The 21,323-nt window shown below is 53.0% G+C and overlaps 1 protein-coding gene across 1 annotated transcript in view; it reads left to right on the top strand.

Moving 5' to 3' along the window:
* The window catches only part of AHRR (aryl hydrocarbon receptor repressor), a 76,711-nt gene that overhangs the window by 32,531 nt on the left and 22,857 nt on the right, over positions 1-21,323 (top strand).

The following is a 21,323-nucleotide window of genomic DNA, read 5'->3' as shown; positions in this document are numbered from 1 at the left end:
CCCCTCAGACTGAGGACAGAAAATCATGCATTGTGAGTCCTGGCTTGACCCCGTTGTTGACACTACACACCGGACATCACGGGCGGGGCGGGCCTTCTCACCAGAGCCGGGCCTGCTGGGTGGTTCTGAACTGCTTTTCCTGACAAGATAGAGGGAGGTGGGGCTTCCCGGGTGGGATCAGTCACTGCTCATAGGGTGAAAGTGCTGCATGTCCACCAGAGACGCAGGGCCTCCCGGGAAGGCGGCGGTGCAGGCCGTCCCTCCCCGGGGGGTTGGGGTGCAGGGAGCAGCCCACGGAAGGCTGCCCCGTAACCGGCGGCCGCAGTGGCCTTGCAGCCAGGCTGCTCTGGCTGTCCTCCCGGGCCCGCGTGTCCGCTGCGTGTCTGCCCGTGGGCCCAGAGCTGAGCCTCTGGTTCTGGGCCCCCAGCCTTGTTTGGTGGGCAGTTCTGCCCCCAGATGAAGCCGGCCGCAGCCTCGTGCCCTCCGTGGCCCCCCAGTTCGGCATCTCTGTTAGGTGATGGGACGGAGGGCAGGTGCTGCTCAGCTGGGAGAAGCCCCGCCTCTGAGAGCCGCTTGGTCCCTGCAGGCGGCTGGTCTGCACCCCAGGCTGCTCCACAGCCCACATCCCTCTCCCTGCCAGTCATGTGGGCGTGAGAGTGCTCCCCAGCTCGTTCCCACTCGGGTCCCCCGCCCGCCGGGCCAGCGCCCCCTCGGGGTCTGCATGTTGCGTGGGGACACACAGTGACCTTGGCAGTGGCCACAGGGCTTTCCTTCCCCCATGGCCCCGACAACTCCTCCCCCTGCAGCCTCCTCTGTGAGGAAGGGGGGCCCAGGAGACATCTTTTCATCTCAGCCAGGCTCCTGCCTCAGCTCTTAGTCAGAGGTGTGGACGAGGAAGAGAGGGTGGAAGAGCGCACGGCAGGACAGGCGGACCTGGCCGACCGACTCCTCGGGGTCTGCTTCCCGGCCCTGCTCTGCCCGTGTCTGCTCAGCAGCCCTCCGCCCCCAGTCGGGCCCCCCGACGGCCCGCGTCACGCTGCACCTTCTCGTACAGGCCACGCGGCCCCCACCACCCCCGCCCCACAGCCCCCGGGCCTCGGCCCTGCAGAGGGGTCTGGGTGCTCGGAGGCCCTAGGAGCCTACAGACCACCTGTTTCCTAAAGAGGTGAAAACACGTGAGGGCAGACGGTGTTCTCGCAGGCGACAGGGTTTGCGTTTGAGTTCGCAGGGTGCTGGGGCCTCCCACCCCGGGGCCCTGTGGAGCAGAGAGTAGGCCTGAGGTGGAGTGCTTTTGGAAATGTTGTGCTTTCGGAAGAGGAAACGTTCCCGTATTCATTCCTTATCGGGTTTGTAGGAAGCAAATCTTAAATGTTATTTTTCCTTTGAAGCTGCTTTTTTCTGTTAGTGCCAGTGAACATGGAGAACGTCCTGCCAGCCTGGATTTCATTCTCGCCAGATGATAGCTGGCATCGCTCTTTCCCTATTCACGTTCAAGATTAAAATGACATCTTAACCATAAAATCGTGTTTAAACTTTCACTCTGCACTATAAACGCAGGAGCCAACGCGCACAGCCCGCTGTGCTGGTTAGAGTGCCGGGCGCCGTCCTGCATCCGGGGCTACCGCCGGGCCACACTCCCCCAGTGTCTCCGGGCTGTCCTGCCTCCATGGGGGAGAGAGGCCTGGGCCTCTGTGCTCACAGCCGTGTCGTGGGCCTTGGGCCACCCCCACCAAGGAGGGTGTCTCCTGTCTGGTTGAAGAGACCCTGACCCCTTGACCCTGGCTAGAGATGAGGTGTCCTGAGCTGCACGGGACTTTTCTGAACTGTGCTCTTTCTGGCGGTGTAGGGCAACAGCATTGAGCAGGTCCTTCCCCCTAAGTTTCCCTCCTGCTCTCCGTTTGCAGCCAGACCCCCACCTGCCCCCGGCTCCACATCCTGCACCTGTGGCCAGGCGGCCGGCACCTGCGGTGTGGGTGTCTCACCGCACTGGCCCTCCCGGCCGCTGAGGCCTCCGGATTGTTTCCAGGCTGTGCGGACTGTGAGTAGAGAGCTGTGATGAACATTCACACACAAGTTTCTCTGCACACAGGTTTTCCTTTGATTCGGAAGATCGGTGTGTGTGTGCTTAACTTTGCAAGAGACGGCCACGCTGCTTGCCTGGGCAGCTGTGCTGGTGCGTCCCCATCACAGGGACGGAGCTCTAAGCTGCTCCACGTCCCTGGTTTGCACGGTGTACCAAGCCGTTTTAGGAGCTGGGCCACATGTGGGTTTAATTTGTGTTTCCCTCATGACCGATAACGTTGAGCATCTTTTCATGTGTCTCTCTGCCATCCACAGGTCCTCTTTGTAAGCTGTCTACTCAAGTCTTTGTCCGTTAAGCACAGATCGGGTTGTTTGCTCTCTGAACTGTTGAGCTCTGAGCTCGTGTGAATGCCCCACGTGTCTCCCTGTGTGTAGGTCTGTAGTGTCTGCTCCCAGCCTGGCTTGTCTTTTCATTCTTTTTCTTTTGTTTTTTCTTTTTTCTTCTTGGTCTTCATTCTTGACAGGGTCTTGCAGAGTGAAAGTATTAACTTTGACAAAATTCAGTCTATCCACTTTTTAGTAATAGATGATGATTTTGGTGTCAGATATAAGAACTCTTTACTTATTCCAAGGTTATAAAGACTTTTCTTATATGTTTGAGTCCAGTGTTTCATACTGTTGCATTCAGTTTTAAGTTTTACACTCAAGTCTGTGATCTGTTTTTAGTTAACCTTAGGGTAAGGTAGGAGACATAGGGCAAGATTTGTTTATTTTTGCATATGAATTCTAGTTTTTTCAGACCATTTATTCAAAAGTTGATCCTTTCACCATTGAATTACCTTTATACCTTCATAAAAAATCAGTTGGTCATATTTTTGAGTGTTTCTGGATTCTCATCAGGTTCATTGGTTATATGTCTGCTGCTGCTGCTGCTAAGTCGCTTCAGTCGTGTCCGACTCTGTGCAACCCCATAGACGGCAGACCACAAGGCTCGCCAGTCCCTGAGATTCTCCAGGCAAGAACACTGGAGGGTTCCAGGTTATATGTCTAACCTTTCACAAATAAGCACCTTGCTGTCTAGATTACTGTGTTGTTGTTGTTGAGTCGCTCAGTCGTGTCCGACTCTTTGCCACCCCATGGACTGCAGCACACCAGACTTCCATGTCCTTCGCCATCTCCCCGAGCTTGCTCAAACTCTGTCCACTGAGTCGGTGATGCCATCCTCTGTCGTCCCCTTCTCCTCCTACCTTCAGTCTTCTCCAGCATCAGGGTCTTTCCTAATGATTCAGCTCTTCACATCAGGTGGCCAAAGAATTGGAGTTTCAGCTTCAGCATCAGTCCTTCCAAGGAATATTTAGGGTTGATTTTCTTTAGAATTACTGGTTTGATCTCCTTGTTGTCCAAGGGACTCTTAAGAGTCTTCTCCAACTCCACAGTTCAAAAGCATCAATTCTTCAGTGCTCAGCCCTTATGATCCAACTCTCACATGCATGCATGACCACTGGAGAAACCGTAGCTTAGTAGTCTAAGCAGAGTCTTGTGTCTGCCTTTTATCATGCTCATTTTGCTTTCTATAGATGTCTTAGATTAAGAAATTCCTCTTTATTCCTTCATTTCTGAGAGTTCTTATTTTGAATGGATATTAAGTGTTGTTAGATGCTTTTTCTGCATCTAGTGAGATTGTGGTTTTTCTTCCTGAGTCTTTCTATATTTAATATTGTGAATTATATTCATTGGTTTTCAAATGCTTACTCAACCTTGCGTGCCCTTATTTATATATTGCTGGACTCGGTCTTGCTAGTATTTTGGAGATTTTGTGTTTATGCTGTTTCCTCGTGATGTCTTTGTCTGCTTGTGGTGGCGTGCTGATGCAGGCTTCGTGACATTGGCTGGGAGTGTTCCCTTTTCTTCTTTTTCCTGAAAGAGCTTGTGTAGAATTAATGTTATCCCTCTTCAGGTGATTATAGAATTCACCAGAGAAAACAACTGATCTGGGGATTTTCTTTAGATTTTCTTTAGTTTAAATCATAGAAGATTAAACTGAGTGCATTTTCCTTAATTAATAAGGACTATTTATGTTATCTATTCTAGTGTGAATTTGAGTAGTTTGCATCTTTCAAGGAGTTGGTCTACTTCATCTACATTATTGATTTTGTGAGTACAGCACTGTCCACTGTTTTCGCATGTTGCCTTTTTAATGTCTGTGGGTTCTGTAGCTATGTCTCATTTTTCATTTCATTGGTAATTTGTGTTTTCTCTTGTTTTTTTTCTTAGTCACTTGGGCTAGAAGTATATTCACTTTATTCATTTTTTTCAAAGACACACAGCTATTAGTTTCACTGATCATTGTTGTGGGCTGGATACTGTGTCCCCCTGACCCCCACCAAAATTAATATAATTCAGATTCACACTAGACTGGAGACCTCCCTCCAGTGTGGCAGTGTTTGGAGGTGAGGTGGTCATGAATGGGGTTGGTGCTCTTGTAAGAGGCCCCAGAGAGGCCCTGCCCCTCCCTCCTGAAGGACAGGGCTGTCTGTGAGCCCGACTGCTGGTCCTGGGTGAGGTGTCTGCGAAACATTAGCCACATCAAGTCGTCTGATGACGCTGACGACTTTTATGTCCTTGCCGATCTTCTGTCTGGTCTTCACCTGAAAGATACCTTCTAGTGTAATTATGGATTTCTGTACTTCTCTTTTAAGTTCTATCAGTTTTTGCTCTGTGTTCTTTGGAGCTCTGTTGTCTTACTTAGGATAATCATGTTTTCTTCTTGAATTGGCCTTTCTACCATTATCGTTACACACCTCATATCATTAAACGCCTCTTTATTGTAGTCTTCCCAGGGTCTGCTTTGTCTGATACTAATACAGTCGTGCCAGCTTTTTTCTGGTTAATGTTTCCTTGGCATACCTTGCTTCATCTTTTCATCTTAACCCATTTGTATTATTACATTTAATGTATTGATGGTATATTTTTGGGCCTTTTTTGGTTTTGTTTTTCTGAGTCCAGTCCTACAGCATCATTTTTTCAATTGGTGTATTTAGGGCATTTATATTGCAGTAATCATTGATATTACTGGGTTTCAGTAATCACTGATATTACTGGATCTCAGTCTACCGTTTTGTAGTTTTTCTATGTTTTGTTTCTCTTCTACCTTCCTTGTGATTTAGTAATACTTATTAGTATTCCAGTTCAGTGTCTCTGCTGACCTTTGCTGCTTAATTTTGATATGCTTGGGCTTGTATATGCTGGGTTTATTAGATTGTCCTATTTAGGGTTCGCTGAGCTTTCTGAGGGCTTCCCAGGTGGAGCTAGTGGTAAAGAACCTGCTTGCCAATGCGGCAGACAAAGAGACTCACGTATGATCCCTGGGTCTGGAAGATCCCCTGGAGAAGTGCCATGGCTACCCACTCCAGTATTCTTGTCTGGAGAATCCCACAGACAGAGGAGCCTGGTGGGCTACACAGTCCACAGGGCCGCAAAGAGTCAGACACAACCGAAGCAACTCAGCAAGCATGCAGGAACTACCTGAGCCTATAAATTTATGTCTTTCACCAAATTTGGGAAGTTTTCAGCCGTAGTCTTCAAATATTTTCTATTGCCCCAGTCTCTTTCACTTCAAAAGCCCCCTGCCCAGCTGTTAGGCTTTCTCATCCTGTCCACAGGGACTGAGGCACCCCTCACTTTTTCCCCGTATTTTCTCTCTCAGGCTGATTGCTTCCTGTTGTCTTCACTGGCTCTTCTCTGTCACCTCCATCCTGCTCTTCAGCCCGTCCAGTGGAATTTTTACTTCATGTATTTTATTTCTCATCTGAAATTCTCAGTTTTTTTCATGGCGTCTGTTTCTCTTCTGAGATGTTGCATCTTTCTTGGTGTTTTCCTTTCTCAGTGCTTCCCCTTCTCTCCTGGAGGAGGCTGGCCGTCCTGCATCCCTTCCCTGACCACCAGCCATCGGCCTCTGCTTCCTGTCTCCTGAGTGTGACCCGCACATTCTGCGTCTATACATGTGCAGTAATTGTGGCTGTGCGGCTGGCTGAGTGAGGCACGGGTTCCTGACCTGTTCTTGGAGCCTGTGAACTTGTTACTTTACACAAAACTAAAGGCAGCACTAAAGGTGTGGACGTCCAGGCTTCTGCGCGGGGCTCGCAGCTCCGAGGCTGCACAGGGGCTCACGCCCGCTCCTCGGGTCCGGCACGCTCAGAGGCTGTGGGTCTCTGGGAAGAGGCTGATGGAGCCAAACCCAGGAACCACGAGAAAGCAGCTGCATGGAGACGGCCGTGTGGAGAGGAGAGGGTGCACAGACAGGCCAGGCGGCCCTCGGGCTCCTCAGACAGGGGGACACACGCGCCCGTGAGAGGCCGGCTGGAGATCTTAACAGCGCTCAAAACTTAAAGGCATGAGAGCAAAACCTGGAAATCCGTGGAAAGGTCCAGAGTTTGAGTCCTCCCGCGCGTAACTGAGGAACAGGCGGAGAAAAACAGGAAAGTTGGGGAAGTCACCAGGCCCCGGGGACCTGTGCACTCAGAGCTCCAGAAAGATCAGAGGGGAGGAAATGGTCAAGGAAGTGACCCAGAAGATTCCCAGAACCCGGGACTGAGTTTCCGGCCCAAAGGTCCCATGGGTGACCAGTACAGAGAATGAGAAGGACCAAGTGTTTCAGGTCAGTTCAGTTCAATGGCTCAGTCATGTCCCACCCCACGGACCGCAGCACGCCAGCCCTCCCTGTCCATCACCAACTCCCAGAGCTTACTCAAACTCACGTCCAACGAGTCGTTGATGCCATCCAACCATCTCATCCTCTCTCATCCCCTTCTCCTCCAGCCTTCAATCTTTCCCAACATCAGCGTCTTTTCAAATGAGGCAGTTCTTTGCATCAGGTGGCCAATGTATTGGAGTCAGGTATTGATCAGACCAGTCCATCCTAAAGGAAATCAGTCCTGAATATTCATTGGAGGGACTGATGCTAAAGCTAAAGCTCCAATACCGAGCTTTCGCCTCTCTGAAACTCCACACTCAGGACAGGAGGGTCGGCTCTGAGACAAAGAGGAGGAGTCGGGAAGGCCACGGGGAGGTGCCTGAGGGGAGGGGGCACCTGCCTGCCTTGGAGGGGTGGGGGCACTCCTGGGCCTCCCAGTTCCACTTTCTCCACGTGGAACAGGCCGTGACCAAGTGGCAGTGGGGACCTGGAGCCCGGGGCTCACCGGAAGGTGGGGAGAAGGTGGTGCACTGCTCGCTGTGGGAGGCAGGGGTAAGTCATTGCCCAGCGGTCACTAAGCATAGTGCACCCCCCTACCCCCGCTGAGGAACGTCTGGAGCACCGAGCAGCTCAGGTTCTAGCAGAGCCGTGATGCCGCTCAGTCGAGCAGAAGCGAGCTGTGGTGGTGGTGAGAGCATGCGGACACCTGAAACCCTGGGAAGCCGGGGGCAGCCACTCAGGGAGCTGCGAGCAGGCCGCTCCACTGCCCCGGCTCCGGGCGGCTGCCGGAGCAGGAAGCCCTCAAACTCTGCGCTTTTACTCTGCCCCTCGTCCTGCTGGGTGTCCGTTGGACGCTCAGGTTGCCCCGCTCTCCGGCTCCTGCAGCTGCGGCGGCCCCTTGCTGTCACCGCCAGGCTCCACTCTCGTTAACTGGCCTTGCCAGTGCACCATGGGCCCTGGCTGGGAGCCTAGCGTCTTTATTCTTCATGTAATTACTCTTGCTGAGGGCTAATGTCTGCCCTTGTATTTTGTAATTTCTATTGACTGTGCTTTCCTGGGTTTCTTGTCCTTCTCTCTAGCTCCCCATTCAGGTCGCGCTTTCTCATGCTAAAGGAGTCACACACTCCGCTTTTGTTCTCGGGGACCGCCCAGTGGCCCTGCGTGAACACAGTGACTGTCCAGAAGTTGGCCGGCACAGGTCCTGCCGCGGTCCTCAGTTCTCAGGCCCCTCTGAGGCTCCGCACGCGGCCCCGCTCTCCACAGCCCCCGAGCGCTTCCCTGTGGAGCTCCTGTGAAATCTTTCTGCATCACACCCGTGCTTTCACACTTGGATCACAATTTGGCTGAGTATAGACTTTTAGATTCGAAGTTTTCCCCTCGACCTTCATCAGTCCCATCCCACGCTTTGCAGCCCAGTCTGCCACCGGGCTCTGCGACCTGTTCTCTGTGGCACGTCCGCTCTGGCTCTGTCTGGAGCTTTTGCGAGCCTGTCTTTCAAGAGCCTGATACTCTTGAATTTCACTGTGATGTGTCTTTTGTCTTGTTTTTCCTGCTTGGTGCTCTGAGTTCTTTCCATCTGAGGTCTTTCTTCTTCAGTTTGGATGTTTTTCCCGGTTACTGGTTCCACCTCTGGAGCTCCGCGCCCGGGGCCCCTGGGCGGTCCTCCCACTCACAGCTCTTTCTCCCGTGCTGCCTGCTGTCCTTCTCTGCTGCCCCAGGGCCAGTCCTCCAGGCTGCGCCCATCACATGGACCTCCGCGGTCCTCTGTGCTCTGCTTAATCGCTCGGTCCCGTCCGGCTCTCTGCACCCCCGGACTGTGGCCCGCCAGTCTCCTCTTCCTCCCTGCCTTGTCTTACCTAGTAAGTGGTTCCCCTTGATTTGCTCAGTTTCTTCCTATTATTTCATTTTGCTATTCGTTTACCTCCTTAAATCTGTATGTTAAACTCATGCTCGTCTAATCCTCTGCTCTGTGCTGCCCCACCCGCCAGCATTCCCCGGACTGTGTCCTGGCGCATGGTGGTGGGGGCCAGAGGGTCGGCGGCGGGGTGGGCCGGGTGGACTTGCCTCCTAGGTGACGGTCTCCTCTAGGAAGGGCTGCCCTGGGAGGAACCCTGGCCTGGGGTGTGCACAGGGTGGGGGAGTGAGTGCCTGGGGGTGCAGCTCAGCTGTGTCCTGAAGCCCTGCTTCCCTTACCCACCAGGCAACCCAAGGGGCCCAGCAGAGGAGGAAAGGGCTCTTTCTTCTATTCTCTGCTCCCCCCGAACGCCCGGCCTGGGCTCGGGCCGCAGCCCTCCTCATCCTGACCCAGACAGCCCTGGGCCCCCACTAGGATAAGGGGGGTGACTTTGCAAGGGGCGTGGAGCCTATGCTGGCTCGCCCTGTGACACAGAAGCCTGAACCTTGCTGCAGGCAGGGACACACAGCGTCGCTGGGTTGTGCTGTGTCTGCCTCTGAGGCCACAGCAGTGTCCTTGGGTTAAAGCAGTCAAGATCCTCTGGGGAGGGGTGGCAAATGGGCCGGCGTGCTGATTCCCGAGTGAGGGGGTTTTGCTGTTCCTGCCACTGGCCCTGGGCCCGGGCAGGTGACTCACGCGACCCTGTGGCACCCATGGGCCTCAAGGAAGCGCCGTGAGAGGGCCTTGCATGTCTGGGAGCCCCGACGACCACGCTCACTCAGCAGGCTGTTGACCTGTGCCAACCGAGCTGGCGCGGTTTCTGGAAAAGCCAGCACAATTCCCGGGAAGTTCTCAGGAACCACAAGAGACGTGCCGAGAACAAGAGTGCAGACTTTCTTGCCTCCAGGCTGTTGCTCTCCTGGAGAGAGACCTAGAAACCCCTTCCCCTGGTTGGGACAACCGCAGGGGCTGATCCTAGAGGAAGACCTAGAGACCCCTTCCCCTGGTTGGGAGAATCGCAGGGGCCGATCCTAGAGAGAGACCTGGAAACCCCTTCCCCTGGTTGGGAGAACGTGGGGGCCGATCCTAGAGGAAGACCTAGAGACCCCTTCCCCTGGTTGGGAGAACCGCGGGGGCCGATCCTAGAGGAAGACCTAGAGACCCCTTCCCCTGGTTGGGAGAACCGCGGGGGCCGATCCTAGAGGAAGACCTAGAGACCCCTTCCCCTGGTTGGGAGAACCGGAAGGAAGACCTAGAGACCCCTTCCCCTGGTTGGGAGAACCGCGGGGGCCGATCCTAGAGGAAGACCTAGAGACCCCTTCCCCTGGTTGGGAGAACGTGGGGGCCGATCCTAGAGGAAGACCTAGAGACCCCTTCCCCTGGTTGGGAGAACGTGGGGGCCGATCCTAGAGGAAGACCTAGAGACCCCTTCCCCTGGTTGGGAGAACGTGGGGGCCGATCCTAGAGGAAGACCTAGAGACCCCTTCCCCTGGTTGGGAGAACGTGGGGGCCGATCCTAGAGGAAGACCTAGAGACCCCTTCCCCTGGTTGGGAGAACGTGGGGGCCGATCCTAGAGGAAGACCTAGAGACCCCTTCCCCTGGTTGGGAGAACGTGGGGGCCGATCCTAGAGAAAGACCTAGAGACCCCTTCCCCTGGTTGGGAGAACCGCGGGGGCCAAGAGTGCCCTCTCCTGGTGGCTGTGGCTGAGGACTCCCTGCTGCAGTTCCCTCCACTTGGTGCTGGGCCCACGGGTTCTCTAGAGACAGGTGTACAAAACCCCAGAGCCCGCATAGTGGGGCACAGAGTGAGCTGGCAGGGGTGGGAGGCGGGCGGCCTGGGGGAGGGGTCTCAGGGTTGCCGTCGTGGGGTGGGGGCAGTGCAGGCTGCAGGAGGGAGCGTCGCACACCTGGGGTCCCGACTGCTGGAGGGTGGTGTTGGCGAGGTCGCAGGTGTGCGTCTGAGGCATGGCATGGGCATCCCAGGCCCTCCTACCCCTCGGCTCTGGGGAGAGCGCCTTGATGTCCGCGTACCTGCATCCACGCGTTTTCTGGATCCGCTGAGCGGGCTGCTGCAGGGGCTGCTCCATCTCCCACTCTGGTCTCTGTGCTCCGAGAAATACTGTCTCACCTTCTGCTGTGACCCTGTTGTTCCCAAACTTCTTTGATGTGGCTCTTCTTTCAGGGACTTGACAGACGTAAGTAAAAGTGTAAATTCCCTGGGGGCTGGCCTTTGGGTGGACACAGCCCCAAAGGGCAGGCTGCCCTCACTGCCTAGCAGACCCCGGGCCCCACCCCAGGGCCTGACATCCACTGAGTGTCCAGGGCGGTATCGGCCTCAGGCTGTGTCCACCGTGATGCACGGTAGTGCTTTCTGTCCATCCAGCAGTCTCCCTGCGGTCAGAAGCCCACAGTTCCTGGCCCCACCCCTGAAGATAAGTTTAGCTGTTTGGGGCCACTCTGTGGCTTTTAGACCTAAAGCTCTCTGCTATGTGCCTCCTGGCCGTCCATGGTCACTCCAGCTGTCTACCTTGAGCCCCTGATCGTCCGTGGTCCCCAAGCAGGGCTTCCTGGTCAGCTTACCCCTGTGGCCACTCAAGCTCTGCTCTGCCCTGGGCTCTCCCGGGCTTGGACGTGTGTGCCCCAGGCTCTGCCCTCACTGAGCCCATGGTCATAAGGAGGGTCCCAGTGGGGACTTGAGCAGAGGTAAGGACGCAGGCCGGCCCCATGAAGGACGACCTACGGGCCAGGCTGCGCCTGCTGCATGGCCTCACTGTCAGCCTCGCCGCTCACCACTGGGCACTGAGACGCTGCGGGCCTGCGGCATCTGCAGGGTTTAATCACTAGGGAAAAGCTCCTGGCTCGCTCTGGGTCACCCTGGGTTCATGGAGGAGCAGCTGAATGTCGTGGGGCCTGAGAACCTGCCTGTCCCACAGCCAAGGCTGTGGCCCGGTTTGTTCCATGTGGAGCCTGCGTTCCCCAACCATGGAGCCCAGGTCCACCCACCATGAAGCCTGGGTCGCCCCCCTGCCCCCGCCATGGAGCCCGGGTTCCCCCCCGTGGAGCCCGGTTCACCCACCACAGAGCCCAGTTCACCCCTGGTTTGTTCCATGTGGAGCCCGGATTCCCCCACTGTGGAGCTCGGGTTCCCCCACCGTGGAGCCCGGGTTCCCCCACCGTGGAGCCTGAGTTTACCCCCAGTTTGTTCCACGTGGAGCCCAGTCCTCCCCCATGGAGCCCAGCTCAGCCCCGGTGTGTTCCGCGTGCAGGCTGAGGGCTCACACCAGCTCCTTCCTGAGGGCTGCGCTGGCAGCACACTTTGTTGCCGTCGGGCCAGCCTGGCTGGGCTTTCCTGTGTGATGGCTCTTCCACAGGGGCTCTCTCCGGCTCCCAGTGGCACCCCTCCCTCCTGCAGGCCCCCTTGGGCTCCCCAGGGGCAGAGGAATGGTCTAGAACGTGTCCACAGGTCTGGAGTGACCCTCGGCTATGAGGCTGAGGCTGGTGGCTCCCGGTTGGAGATTTGGGGGGGTGAGTGGGGGCAACCCCTCCCACCCCAGGAGCCCGGCAGGATGGACCTGCCTCTCAGACGGAGTACTGCCGCTCCTTCAGGGTCATCAGGAGCACCTGTTTATCGATTGCCCATAACTGCTTCTCAGGAGCTAAACCAAGTTTACATTCAGAGTCGTCCCAATCTTCAAAAAGGCTTTGTTTTCTCTTTAGAAAACACTGCCAACACTTTTGGTAAATCACTCGTTCCAGCACAAAGCCCCAGGTTCAAATTAACAGGACCGATATTGATTCTGCCCTTACTCCGTGTGGGTGCTTATTTGAGCTCAGAGACGGTCCCTGCTGTCATCCATGTTTTTCAGAAGAGGAACCTGAGGCCCAGAGAGGTTAAGTAGTTTGTCCAAGGTCACACAGCTGTTGAAAAAGCAGCTCTTGGTTGAGGTGTTTTTGAACTGGTCACGTCCACCCAGGGAAGGAGAGCAACGTCTGCAGTGGCTACATTCTGTGTCTGGTTCTGGGCTCCCCTCCCACCAGCCGCAGGAGGGCCCAGAGCCAGCCTCACCGTCCAGACACCTGCACTGTCCAGCTGCTCACCTGGAGAGGACGACCCTGGGGCCGTGGCTGGCGGAGCAGGGCCGGGCTAGCACGGGGCCAGCTCCCAGGGCCCGGGGGTCCGCACCTGCCTCCACTCTCGTGGCGCTGCCCTGGCAGCCCACTGCCTCTTTCAAGAACTGTTTGCAAGCGCTGTCGCTTTCCGAGGCTGGAGCCCAAGGCCAAGTTTACTGTTTGTGGGATCTATAAACAGCCGGCGAGCCATCCCCAGCAGAAGCGCCTCGCACGCACACGGGCCCCGCGGCGAGGCCCAGCGAGTGATCTGGCTCCAGCAGGCCCAGCGGCCGGTGCCCCGCTCGCGTGACTGGCGGCCTATGGCCCGGCCTGTGGTGTTGCTCCGTTGCCGTGGCGACAGCTCTCAGGGGAGGGCCCAGCTCCCAACTTCCCTTCATTCCAAGGAGGGGCGAGGAGAGGGGCTGCTGGAACTGTTCCTTTTCCCTCTTCTTTTTCCTCTGCTGTGACCTTGACGAGCAATCTTTGAAGTGCTCGCCGGCTATTTTTCTGCCTGTGTTGGAAGACACCAGGATGTTCAAGGGCTGCCCAGAGGAAGTCCCGCTTGCTCAGCCGTTTGCGCCGACCCCTGCCCGGGGCCGCCGGCGGCGTCGGGGGCGGGGCGCGGGCCGGCCCTGCAGAGGCAGGTGCAGCCCCCGTGACCGGCTGTCATTGAGCGCGGACGCGGTTGTTTCTGCTCTTAAAAAAGCGCAGCCTTCAGCTTGGGGCCAAATTCTTTTCTCCGCTTGGAGAAGTGATCTCATTTTCCATGTACCATATTTAAAAAAAAAACACAAAAGTCTTGCAGGATTAAAAGAGAGAGAGAAAACAAACAAACGTTTGCGATGCATATTTGCTCCGGCCGGTCCCACATGTGCAGCAGTATTTGGCGTGAGGCTTCCAGGCCAGAATGTCGATCTGATATTGAATCCATATGACTCGGCAAACAGCGTTTACGGTCGTTTTTCTTTTTAAAATTTCTGCCTGGTGAGTTAAAATTAAGGTTGTTTTCGGCTGTGACTAATCTCGTAAAATCTTTTTGGAGACGGCATTTGATGCACTCAGACCATGAGCATCTCTTTGGTCTTTGGACTCTTACTAGTGGGACGTTGTGAGTCTGGGCTGCCTCTGAGATGGGAAATTCTGTGTGGACAGCTGGTGGCGCCCACTTCGCCCACTCCCACCGCTGGGGGCGAGTGGGGGTCCCCACGCCTGCAGCTTGCCCGGGGCAGGGGGACAAGGCTCTCGGGCCACCACCGCCCAGCCCCGCGTGGCGTCTGGGCCACGTGGCCACTGGTCAGTGAGTCTATAAGAAGGAGGGACAGTAACCTCGTTGCCACAGTAATGGAGCCACACCACAAGGCCACCAAAGCCTGCGGTGGCCTTGGCATGGCCACCCTGCTTCTGCCCAGATTACTGGGGTGGGACTTAGATGGGCAGCCTGCAGGCCTTTCCTGAGAGGTTCCTGCCAGCTCTGGGTCACGCGCGAGGCCCATGGCTGCCCGCTCCGGCTTTCCTGGCCAGAGGGCTTGGTCACAGTGGCAGAGGCAGCAGGCTGCACCAGCCCCCAGGGCCTCGGCCACCAGAACCTGCCGGCTGCGGGGCAGGGTGGGGAAGGAGGCAGGCACCCTGAGCGGGTGTTCTGCCGAGTCCCTGGGTCACAGGAGGCCAGGTTTGCAGGGCAGGCTCTGGAAGCCATTGCAGGAGGGCCACGGGCAGCGGTGTGAGCACCAGCACCGCCCTCGTCCTGGGGGATGCCCAGCTCTGGGGGCAGCAGGTCCCACCACGCAGGTGCCCAGCAGGTGCCCAGCAGCGCTGCAGCAAGGGAAGGCGGTGGCCTTTCCTCCTTGCCTTAGGCATCATCCATCCACGCAGCATCTTCCATCCAGACGCGCGTGAATCCGGGAGCCCCTACCAGGAGCTGAGAGCAGCCCAGATGCCCGTTGAGCGGCAGGGGATATGCAGTGCAGCCTGTGGGTGCAGTGGAGTACTAGTCAGTCTTGAAGAGGAAGGGAATTCTGACACAGGCTCTGCACGGATGAGCTTGAGGATATCGTGCTGAGAGCTCGAGCCCGGCCCGGAAGGGCCAGTCCTGTGAGTCCACTCAGGAGGCCCCTGGAGGAGTCAGGCTCCTGGAGACAGGAAGCAGATGGTGGCAGCCGGGACTGGGGAGGGCCGGATTGTCAGCCTGGGAAGATGAGAAGGCTCTGGAGATGATGCCGCTGGCGGCTGTACAACCACAGGGCTTGTGGGGATGAACTGCGCGCGTGAGTGTGGCTAAAATGGTGAGCTTTCTGCTGTATACGTTTTACCACAATATGAGAAGAGCTGGTATTTCGAAGTGCGGTTCTTGTACGTGTTGGTGTCTGAGGGACATGGGCGTCCAAGCCTCAGTGGTCCAGCTCATCATAGATTCTGAGGCTGATGGTGCTTCCAAAAGTCCTCCAGGCTGTGAACATGGACACGCAGGTTTTGTGTTTTTAGGCGAAGTATGTCTGAAGTGGTGCAGAAACCACGAGGGGCACTGTCCGGACTTGTCACCGCCCAGCGGGGGTGCGTTCAGTCTGCCTGGGGACCACTCACAGACGGGGCTCTCCGTGCCCAGCCTCCTGTCCTGGAGATCTACCCACACCCTGCCGGTCAGCACACAGGAAAACCTGGCCTCTGTTACACCCTGTAACAGCCCAGATGTTTCACGGGTCTCCCCACCCCCACCAAGAAATCTGGGGCCTCCTAGCAGAGGCACGTGGGGGAGATTCGGACATGGTCACAGACTTGTGACCCCCCCACCAGGATGAGTGCAGGCAAACACTGGACCTTCCCCCCCGCTGCCCGAAGGTGTGTGGGCAGTGGGAACAGGCACTTCCCTGGAACTGCACAGGAACTCGTGACAAATGCTGCCGTCTGGGAACGCGGACGTTCCGGTGGACACAGAGTGCACAGGGTTGACTGTCACTTCACTGGAGTCCGGGGGTTGTGGCTGGTATTTTGATAACAGGCTTTTGGTGAGATGTGGTCGCTGGCGGCAGACTGCTGGGGGCAGGGGTGCCTCGGGGGGCTGTGTGAGCTTGGGTTGCTCATGCAGGAGACTCAGCGCAAAGTCTAAATCTGACTGCAGATCACCACCCTGATGTTTGCACCTGTGTGTCAGAAACTCACCCAGAACTGTGCACCGAGGCGAGCCGCTGGGTGTCACAGCTCACGTGGGCTGTGGCTTTTCAAGTCGTGTGGGCACAGGCTGCGCAAGGATTCTCCGGGGGAATGTGACGTCTGCATCTGAGGCAGCAATCTGATCTCAGCTGTGAGCCCCTGGCATCTCTGATATGTCTTAGGCTGCTTTAACATCTTAGTGATTCCCTCTTTTTCTAAAAAAATTTTTTGTTTATTTATTCATTTATTTGGCTGTGCTGGGTCTTCAGTGCTGCATGTGGGTTTCTCTGGTTGTGGCGCCTGGGTTTCTCGCTGTGCTGGCTTCTCTTGTTGCAGAGCATGGGCTGTAGGTGCTCCGGCTCAGTAGCTGGGGCTCGTGGACTTTGCCCCTTGGCCTGTGGGATCTCCCCAGACCAAGGGTCGAGCCCGTGTCACCTGCATTGGCAGGCAGACTCTTATCCACTGAACCACTAGGGAGCCGGTTAGTGCTTCCCTCTTGAATAAGATCTTTTGTTGAGTGTTTACTGTATGTTTGCCTGAGTGCTGTGATGTTTCTTCTCTGAGTTACACTCTAGCAGCTAAGGTGTGGCTTCACAGCAGAGCAAGGTCCCGTGTGCAGCTGTGAGGCTGTGTCCCTTTCTGGGGGTTTCCTTGGGAATCTTGTGTGATGTCAGGTTGGGCAGAACACACAATTTCCTTTTGGGCGGGACATTGCACTCCATTGATAAATTCATCTTTATGATGGTGAGTCACCCTGTCCAAGACCAAAGGATGTCTTTCTATTGTTCACATATAATTTGGTGTCTCTTGAGATGTTTTAACGTTTTCTTTACATAAATTTTGCGTTTTTCTGATTGAGTTTGCAAGTGTTAGGTCTTCTAAAGAGGACTTTATCCATCAGACTGTCCTCTAATATGGTCATTATTCTAGTATGTAAGAAAAGTTATGACCAACCTAGATAGCATATTGAAAAGCAGAGACATTACTTTGCCAACAAAGGTCCGTCTAGTCAAGGCTATGGTTTTTCCTGTGGTCATGTATGGATGTGAGAGTTGGACTGTGAAGAAGGCTGAGCACCGAAGAATTGATGCTTTTGAACTGTGGTGTTGGAGAAGACTCTTGAGAGTTCCTTGGACTTCAAGGAGATCCAACCAGTCCATCCTAAAGGAGATCAGTCCTGAGATTTCTTTGGAAGGACTGATGCTAAAGCTGAAACTCCAGTACTTTGGCCACCTCACGCGAAGAGTTAAGTCATTGGAAAAGACTGTGATGCTGGGAGGGATTGGGGGCAGGAGGAGAAGGGGACGACAGAGGATAAGATGGCTGGATGGCATCACCGACTCGATGGACATGAGTCTGGGTGAACTCCGGGAGTTGGTGATGGACAGGGAGGCCTGGCGTGCTGCGATTCATGGGGTCACAAAGAGTCGGACACGCCTGAGGGACTGAACTGAACTGAAAGGCTATTGACTATGTATTTAATTTTATATCCTTCCTGTTTACTAAAGTCTTTCACTTGGGTCACTTTATCATTGATTCTCTAGGGTTTTCCAAATAAACGAAGGAGTCCTCTGCAGGTAGTAATCCTTTTACCTTCTCAGTGTTAAACCTCCCATTGAGCTCCCTTCTAGTTGCAACAGTTAACACCCCAGAAACTATAGGACAGGCCTCAGCAAACCTTTTCTGTAAGTGGCAGGTGGTGTTTCAGCCTCCACGGGCCATGTTGTCTCTCTCGGAACTATTTAGCTTTGCTCTTGTAGTGCACATATGTAAATGAGCAGGTTTGGCCACAGTGTACGGTGGACTGGAGGGGCACTGTAGTTCACACACCCCTGGAGAGGGATGTCAGGGCATCCTTGCCTGGCTTCCTGATCCTCCTGGAAGATCAGGAAGCCAGGCAAGCCAGGGTTTTCCAGCATATTCCTCATTAATTAAGTTGCTACCTTAGGAATAACGTGGACACACACACACGTCCACACGCAGTATCATGTTACAAGGTATTCATAATTCCTATTTTCTTGAGTGTTTTTTAATCAGAAATTAGTGTTGCATTTTGTTGAAAGCTTTTTTGCCATCTATGAAGATGGCAAAAGTTATAGATTTTTCTCCTTAAATCTATAAACTTGCTTGTCTGGTTAGTTGCTCAGTCATGTCTGCCTTTGGAGTCAGATGGACTGTAGCCATCCAGGCTTATCTGCCCATAGGATGTTTCAGGCTAGAATACTGGAGTGGGAGAAGGGTATGCCCTTCTCCAGAGGATCTTCCTGACCCAGGGACCGATAAGCTTGGTATATTGTATTGATGACTTTCCTGATACTGAGCCAAGCGTGTTTCTCCAGAGGATCTTCCTGACCCGGGGACCGATAAGCTTGGTGTATTGTACTGATGACTTTCCTGATACTGAGCCAAGCGTGTTTCTCCAGAGGATCTTCCTGACCCAGGGACTAATAAGCTTGGTGTATTACATTGATGACTTTCTCGATACTGAGCCAAGCGTGCACTCATGGAGTAAATTATCTTGGTCACAATGTATTGTTTTCATAAAGTGAAACTGAAATCTGTTTGCTAATATTTTATTTAGCATATTTGGCATCAATAGTCAAAGTCTGTAATTTTATTTTTATTGAGTTTTCTTATCATAATTAACTGTCCATGTTATAGTTCTTAAGAATTGGAGACTTTTCTTCACTTTCTATTTCTGAGACAATTTAGGGGCATTGTTATTATCTTATTTTTAAAGATTTTTAAAGCACCTGGGTCAGGCACGTTATCCTGGGTTAGTGCCTTGATAACTTCGTTTCTTCTACAGAAATTGTGCTTCAAGGTTTCCATCTCTAACGGGTTAATTCTGGTAAATTATTTAATTTCTTGAGTATCATTTTTAATACTTCCTCACTGTATTTTTAGCATCTGTAGGGGATGTAATGATGTATTCTTTAAAACTCCTTGTGTCAGTAGTATTTTTCTTGATAAATCATCTAGGAGCTTATCAATTTTATTAATCTTTTTAAAGAAGCAATTTTCCACTTTGTAACAATCTTTATTATTTAACTATTTGAAGAGTTTTCATCGTTTCTTCTCTTATTTTTGATTTTTCTCTCCTTCTTCTTCTTCTTGTTCAGTCTCTCAGTTGTGTCCAACTCTTTGCAACCCCATGGACTGGAGCACACCAGGCTTCCCTGTCCATTACCATCTCCCAGAGTTTGTTCAAACTCATGTCCATTGAGTCGGTGATGCCATCCAACCATCTCATCCTCTGTCGTCTCCTTTTCCTCTTCCTTCTATCTTTCCCAGCATCAGGGTCTTTTCCAATGAGTTGGCTCTTTGCATTAGGTGGTCAAAGTATTGGAACTTCAGCTTCAGCATCAGTCCTTCCAATGAATATTCAGGACTGATTTCCTTTAGGATTGACTTGTTCAATCCCTTGCAGTCCAAGGGACTCTCAAGAGTCTTCCCTAGCACCACAGTTCGAAAGCATCAATTTTTCAGTGCTCAGCCTTCTTTATGGTCAAACTCTCACATCCATACATGGCTACTGGAAAAACCATAGCCTTGACTATATGGACCTTTGTCAGCAGAGCGATGTCTCTGCTTTTTAATATGCTGTCTAGGTTGGTCATAGCTTTTCTTGCAAGGAGCAAGCGTCTTTGAATTTCACGGCTGCAGTCACCATCCGCAGTGATTTTGGAGTCCAAGAAAATAAAGTTTGTCATTGTTTCCATTTTTTCCCCATATTCGCCTTGAAGTGATGAAACCAGATGCCATGATCTTAATTTTTTGAATGTTGAGCTTTAAGCCAGCTTTTTCACTTTCCTCTTTCACTTTCATCAAGAGGCTGTTTAGTTTCTCTTCGCTTTCTGCCAAAAGGGTGGTGTCATCTGCGTATCTGAGGTTATTGATGTTGATACTGGAATCTTAATTCCAGCTTGTGCTTTATCCTCCTCCTTACATTGTGTTTAATTGTCTCTAGTTTCTTGAGGAGGAATTACACACTTTGTTCTTTTGAAGCAGTCATCATAAGCTTACTGGGACTTTACGGTGCCTTTTCTGATTATATGTAACTTGCAGTTCATCACCTCTGTGTGTCCTCATCATGACGGGGTGCAGAGTTCTGTAGTTTTACCTGTCCTCGTGGTTCTCCATCAGTTTTTAGAAGTGTGAGGCTTTGGATTTAGGTGGCTGCCATTATCCTATCACTTCATGGCAAATAAAAGGTAAACAGTGGAAGCAGTGACCGATTCTCTTTTCATAGGCTCCAAGTGGACCTTGATTGCAGCCATGAAATTAAAAGACACTTGCTCCTTGGAAGAAAAGCTATGGCAAACCTAGACAGCCTATTAAAAAGCAGAGATGTCACTTTGCCGAGAAGGGTCTGTATAATTAAAGCTATGGTTTTGCTAGTGGTAGTCATGTACAGATGTAAAAGTTGGACCATAAAGAAGGCTGAGCACCAAAGAATTGATGCTTTCAAATTATAGTGCTGGAGAAGACTCTCGAAAGTCCCTTCGACTACAAGGAAATCAAACTAAAGTCCATTCTAAAGGAAATCAGTCCTGAATATTCTTTGGAAGGACTGATGCTGAAGCTCCAATACTTTGGCTACCTGATGGGAAGAGCCGACTCATTGGAGAAGACCCTGATGCTGGGAAAGACTGAGGGCAAGTGGAGAAGGGGACGACAGAGGATGAGGTGGTTGGATGGCATCACTGACTCAATGGACATAATTTGAGCAAGCTCCAGCAGATAGTGGAGGACATAAGAGCTATAGTCCATGGAGTCACAAAGATATATGACTTAGAGACTGAACAACATTATCCTGGGCTCCCTAGAAATCTTCAATACCAGTAATTTGAAAGCTCCTAGAAATTGATATTTATAAATCCTAATAGAAAAATCAGCACATAACATGCACAGGTATTTTACCAAAAAAGAAATACAAGTTACCAATGAATGTGTGAAATGTTTTTCAATCTAATTAATAGTCAAAGAATGAAAATTATAATGATGGTAAAATAATTTATCACATAAAATTGGCAAAGATTAGAAAAAAGAAAGAAGTACCCAGCATGGTCAAGAATTAAGAGAAATGAATATTATAATGTATTGCTGATAGCTGCAAGCTTCATGGAAGTTAATGCAAAGTCTCTAAATGTCTGCATGTTAAAGATTCCAGCTGAGGTATTGTGAGCGCCACCGTCCAGCTGCCTAATCCTCCCTAACCTCCGGCTCTGCCCTGGCCCCGGAGAGTCAGACTGCTCGCGCCCGCCTGCAGGGGGTGGCACACAGCATAGTGAGCCACTCCACACGTGGCGCCTGCACTCGCCAGGACCCACACCGCCTGGGCTGCTGTCTGCCTTGTCAGGACGAGGAGGACGCCAGACAGACGGGCAGGCAGACAGCTGGCTGACAGGGTGGGCACTGATCACATGCTTACGTGCCTGTGGTCCCTCACGCAC

This window comes from Bos mutus, chromosome 20 (assembly GCF_027580195.1).
Source record: "Bos mutus isolate GX-2022 chromosome 20, NWIPB_WYAK_1.1, whole genome shotgun sequence".
NCBI lineage: Eukaryota > Metazoa > Chordata > Mammalia > Artiodactyla > Bovidae > Bos > Bos mutus.
The sequence above is the reverse complement of the archived record's forward strand: the minus strand, read 5'-3'. Positions and strand labels throughout refer to the sequence as shown.